The 6,000-nt window shown below is 38.5% G+C and overlaps 1 long non-coding RNA gene across 1 annotated transcript; it reads right to left on the bottom strand.

Annotated features, from left to right (window-relative positions):
• Positions 1 to 1,122: 1,122 nt before the first annotated feature.
• LOC138925779 (uncharacterized) lies at positions 1,123 to 2,222 on the bottom strand. The gene is made up of 2 exons (XR_011441991.1): positions 1,575 to 2,222; positions 1,123 to 1,525 (listed from the first exon to the last, which is right to left on the bottom strand). It is a non-coding gene; the product is annotated as an uncharacterized lncRNA (long non-coding RNA).
• Between the last annotated feature and the right edge of the window lie 3,778 nt (positions 2,223 to 6,000).

Here is a 6,000-nt window from a genome sequence, read left to right as displayed (position 1 = left end):
TAAAAGGTGTCGTCCGTGGGTAAGTGATGCTCGTCGTCTATAATTTGGTAGCGATTAATTTGCTTAGCACTATAGTGGAAGTTTATTGTCTTTAAACTAGTCCACTTTCCAATCAACAATAAGATGAAAATAAAACGTTTTCCCGGAAAACATACTATTAGGCTGCCATTAATCAAGCCATTAACGAGGAAAATTGCAGAAATCATTTCGTTCGAAACTTTTACACCAGAAATGGGCACTGCGAGGGCTGTGCTCTCAAAACTATTTTGCAAAGCTTTAATCGGAAACGGAAACAGCCTGTGACAGTTAGGCAGGCAGTCAACCAGTTGATCGATGGATGAGCTTGCGGGGGAGAGCGGCCAGGGCCCAACCAAAGCGGAAGTCATTGTCGAACGTTAATTGACAACAACCGCCCAGAGGGAGGAACAGCATAGGCGAAATACCAGGATGGGCTCGTGCCATAGACATCGATGGTGTCGCCGACTGTCTCCTTGTCTATCAATCAGCCGACCAACTTTTATCCGCCCAGACCCCAGAACCAGCCCATTCATCGTATTTGTTATGGCAAATAGTTTTAGCATTGTGCTCCACAGGCTTTTATCTTCGGTTTGGTTTTTAATGGAGGGCTTAATGAAGAGAGACGAAGGATTGTGACCTCAGGACCTCCCACTGCCTGCGGGTGTAATAATTGTGACTGATTTTTGGGATTTGCGGTCCTTTGCTTGATTGAAGTTTTGCGGGCTAAATGCTAAAAGGGATCTGAGGCACAGACAGAGTTTGATGTGGTTGAAAAAAGATTTGAAAGATCCGTAAAAAAAGAAGACACCAGCCACACAATTAAATTAAGTTCTTGAAAGAGTTGAGGTTATGCCATTCTAGAGAAGGTAGAATGAAAAATTTAAACTACTACTTCCTAGCAAGAAAAAAAAAACGATATTTTCTACACTTCATAAAACCGATAGTTTTTAGAGCTCGTAAATTTTGACAGTTTTTGCTCATAAAACGTGTAGTCTTATGTTTTTATTTGAAAAAACACCTAATACACAAATGGTGACCGACTTTATATTTGGGACTTTCCTCGAGGCAGATCAAATACAATCATTGCAAAAAAAATCATATATATAAAAATATTAAAAATCTCCCCTCCATATTATTTATAAAATTACAGAACTAATGGACCTATAAGGTTCTAAAATTAAATCTAATTTGATATGTTGTGTCTTTTGTGTAATCTTGATTTTTAGATTATTTTTCTGTGCATTTGTCTTGTCTCTTTTGTGCATGTATGGCTGCGGCGGATCTGTCAGCAGTTTCGTTGCAATCACCGAGGGGCATTTGGGGAGCAGGAACGTGCCACGTCAAAAACTGCAGCCAAAGCCAAGCATCCTCGTCATCAACGTCATCCTCATTCTAGTTCTCATCATCAGCGTTTCCTACGGTCATCAATGCAGCTGACTGGGAAAGAGTTGGGGACGACTCTTATATGGACTGGTATCCATGGCATTGGGTAGAATTGTTTGTGAGCCTGGGAGATCAGTGGGGAGTAACATGGACAAACTCTCAAATTATTTTACCATTTTTTGCTCGAAATTGTATGGTTTTAGTTCTCAAATTTGACGAATTTATGAAGGCAGGATTTAAAAAATAAGAGCATTGAGTATTCGGTAGTTCCATTCTTCCCCGCGACCGGGATGTTGATTTTACTGCCGCTGTTCAACACAATTGAATCCCCATTCGGTGCTGCCCCAGTTCAGTTTCAGTTGCTGATGAAGCTGACATAAAACAATGGAATGGCCGATTTCACGAATGTGCCCCACAAAATAATGATTCTGGTGGAAATGTGTTTTATTTTATTTGTCGATTCGTCTGTGTTTTTATTTTTGCTACCAACTGACAGCTAACCATATCCATTTCGAACTCGACGTTTCAATGCGAAATGCCAACTAATTTGACGAAAATTATTTGAGGCTGTAAGAGGAAATGCTTTCAATGTTTTTGCGTTTCAGCCTTTATCCGCGGCTTTTAAATTTTCGCAACGGAAATTGGTTTGATGTCAATTCCATTTTCTCTGCTGCTCGCCCTGATACATTTTAAAATATTTATTTGTTTATTTAATGCATTGGCTCTAATTGTAACGGCGTAAGCTAATAATTCAATTTCTCTCCTTGTATGTCATGTACTGCATTGGATATTTAATCAAGGGTAATTAATGGGCATTGAAATAATTTAATTAACTGTCTAGGCGTTTCTGTTGCCAACTCAGCCTCAGCCAACTGATGTCAAAAACAACGTCAAAATTCTTATAAGACGAGAGTACCAATTTATTGCTGCGAGAATTTATATTATTCCTTAATTTATATGTTAATTACTGGACTGTGATTGCGGGCCTGTCAGTTCCTAAGAGCCCTGATGTGGCAGTTTCTGTTAATTATTTTGCCACACACATTTCTAATATTGCTTTCCTTGTAATTATTCTTTATTAAATTTGCCGAGCCAAGGCCCAGCCGAAATAATTAAAAGTGTAGCCATCCGAGCTTTCGTGGCAGTTTATTTATGATTATTGGCAGAGCGAGTCGAATTAATTGAGTAATTCGCCGGCCTTGGGCTTCCTCCTAATATGTGTTTATCATTATATCCTTGGCTCCTCCTCGTACAAATGGCTGCACATTTATAACACTTTCCGCCCTATTCCAAAGTTAATCGCACTTCAGTCAATCTTTGTTTAATCAAATGGTGGATCGGCTCTGGCTCTGGTGGTTGCTGCTTGACCATTAGTTGCTATTATTATGCTCATTACGCTAAATGATGGCTAATTTCTTTGCAACACTCTAAACTGGTTCAGGCCTTGGGAGTTTGGCAAATGACCGTTCATTAGAATTGAATAGAGAAACAAAAGAAAAGATACCAAGTTCCTGCAAACTCGTCTAATTAAAATGGGTCTGGAGTTGGCTAACTTATTAAGGTTATATATTGATTTTTGTCCTAGTTCTTCTAGAGTTTATATATATATTGTACTATTGTTTTATTAACACCTAACCAAGTTAGTTATATACATACATACAAGAGACTAGACAGTCCCTTATTCAATCAGTTGATTATTTTTTTTCAAATACTTATGTATCAGATAAATACGAAATTTTGATAGAAATTTAGTTTTTAAAACTTAATCTTATTTAATTTTTTTTTTACAAACTTCTAAACTTAAACTTCTTGCAAAACAAACAACAAATAATCTTCGATGGTTACCTCCTTAAATTGCCAAAAAATAATTCAATAAAAATTCGACAATGAAACGTCCACCAGCACGACGTCCTAATCCCAAAAATCGTTCCTCCAACATAGCATCCTGGTATTTATAGGCAAACAAAGAATAAACAGCTTAAGCTGCCTTCTTACCATTCGGAGAGGGTCGAAAGTGAAAGTAATGCAATTTTTGTCATCCTCAGGTATTAGGAGACGACACACGTGCGCCCTGAGCCATGTCAACATGCCGATTCTGGCCAACTTGGGCCTGAGCTGTCATTCATGCGACTCGTGTCGCAAACATTTTCCAAATGAAAATCTTTTTCCTTCTATTAATCCATTCATCTCGGATGGGGAGCGAACGAAGGGAAAAAATCGCAAAATACTCCGTGCGTGACAAATTTTGATAAAAAGGCATTGACCAGCTCTTAGAGGGAAGGGGCTAAAATGGCAGCCAGTCCGGCTTCTTAACCCCTTGCAGCCCGCTTCTGGCCATTTAACACTTCGTTAAACTTGAGCAGCAGTGGCGGAAAACCAGCCAGGGGAGAAATCGAATGAAAAGCTTGTGTCCAGTTCGGTTTTGGCCAACATGGTGGTGGCCTGGTAGCAGTGTCCCTCCAGGCAGCCCATAAATATTTTACACTCACACGCATGCAATAAAATGCAACGAATTACATAGTTGAAAATGTAAACACACACAGGACGAGAAGGGTTAAGGCTAAAACAGGGGAACAAGTACCAGGCGCTGCAATAGAAGCAGTGGAAGCCCAAGCAGTAGCTCCAGAAAATGTGGTAGCAAACGGAGTACAGTGGAGAATGTTTGAAAATTTTAAATAATTTTTATAAAATTATATAAATATAAAATTATATTTTAAATAATTTTTATAAAATTATATAAAATTGAAAAATAAATATTAAAATATAGAACTAAAATATAGAATAAACATTAGGAAATCTTTAATCTTGTAACTTTTATAATTAATAGTCCTACTTTTTTGGATCGGGTATTTATTTGTATAATAGTATTTATCAAAAGGCATAGAATAGGTATATAACCATATTTGAAAATAAGGTTTGTATGCAATTTTGCCTGTAATTTCTAGCCATATCCCCAGACAAAGCCGGGAGCGTAGAAACAGCAATAAAAGTCAATAATATGTGTTTGGCTCTAGCAGGAACATCGAAATAAGGACCAGACGTGAGCTAATACAGTTGCGTATTGTATTGGTCAGTCATTTCCAGGACGAGTCATGCGGAAAGGGAAGTACTTCCGCGTCTGCTATTAAATTTCATAGCCCTTGCTTGTTGCGAATTTACGGCTGTTAAAGTTTTAAGTAGCCAATTGAACTGGAAACAGGGGCTATGTGGGTAGAGTGTGGTGTCTGGTGGTTCGGCGGAAAACGCACACATGACCCGGGGGCTGGTCTGGGGTCAGCGGGCTATACCTGATAGTCACGTGCCCCGTGTCCTGTAAATCGATTTCAGTCTTGTTTTCAGCTCGGGTATCAGTAAACGGACTCCATTAAAAGGTCCTAAAAGATGTTTAGCCCAATGGGATGGAAAAAATATACTGCAAGGGAGGGCATCTTCCGATTGGCGTTTCTTAATAAAGCTAATGGAATTACTTGATGGTGTGTTAACATTTTAAAATAAATATAATATAATTATTTAAATCGTCACCTCCATAAGTCTGATAAATATTTCTCACAGACCCCGACCTATCCGCAAGTTTCCCGCTGAGATAAGAAACCCACGAGGTGCATTCCTTCCGATAACCGGTCCCTGCCTCCACTTGCATTGTGGATTTTATTTTTGGTGGCTGTTTTTTTCGAATCTAAATGCCAGCCAGCCACTAATCGATTCGAACTGTCTTATCAATTTTCGAAAATAGCTCAGGCGAGGGAGAACATTCTCTTTCAACGCGACAGCTCTCGGATCGCCTCCTCTTAATTCGATCGCAGATCATGAGCATTATCAGTGTGTTTCTTGTTGTTGTCCTTGCTCGAAAGTAATTTCCACTTATTTGATTTAAATTTTTGTGTTTTTTTCGCCTTGTGCCTTTTTAGTTTGTCAGAGTCTGTTGTCTTGATAACGTTGCTGATCGTCTCTAATTGCAATACCTATTTAGTTCGACTTTCTGTGTGTTCGTCAGCTTTTCGTTTTGTGCGTCTATAGATCTGGCCATATAATAAATAAAGTTTTAGTCAATTGTGAAAAGAAGTTTTGGAGAGCGTTCCGTAATTGTCGTGGTCGTTAACGCAGTTTCAAAATCTAGATAAAACGTTTGTACGCTTATGTCATTACGTCTCGTAGCGTAACGTGCCGTCTATAAGAAAAGTCACCAGAAACTAAATTCAAAGTGCCTGTTTGCTTTCTCTGTGGGTTTGTGGTGTATTTTTGAATCTATACTGACTCTCGAACCATCATTAACTGTATCTGTCCTGTGTTCTATCTATACATACATATGAGTCTTATGTGAGTACACCTCGAGCGGAGTATCTTTAGTCTTAAGTTTTAGTTTGTGCTCTGTTAGCTTATTGCGGATTTATTGCAAATTCCGCTCAACTCTAACCTCATTAAACTGTGCTGTCCCATTGCGAACCACATGGGTTTTATTTTCCGTTTAAATAAGCGAAAAAAATAAAAGTTTGTGTGCTTATACTATTTGCAATAAATCTTTGTTGCTTGGATTATCTGTTTTTTGTTGTTGTTGTTATTGTTGTTGTCGGTGCTGTGGTTTTATTTGCTGTCGATATG

Source organism: Drosophila bipectinata, chromosome 2L, assembly GCF_030179905.1.
Source record: "Drosophila bipectinata strain 14024-0381.07 chromosome 2L, DbipHiC1v2, whole genome shotgun sequence".
Taxonomy (NCBI): domain Eukaryota; kingdom Metazoa; phylum Arthropoda; class Insecta; order Diptera; family Drosophilidae; genus Drosophila; species Drosophila bipectinata.
The sequence above is the reverse complement of the archived record's forward strand: the minus strand, read 5'-3'. Positions and strand labels throughout refer to the sequence as shown.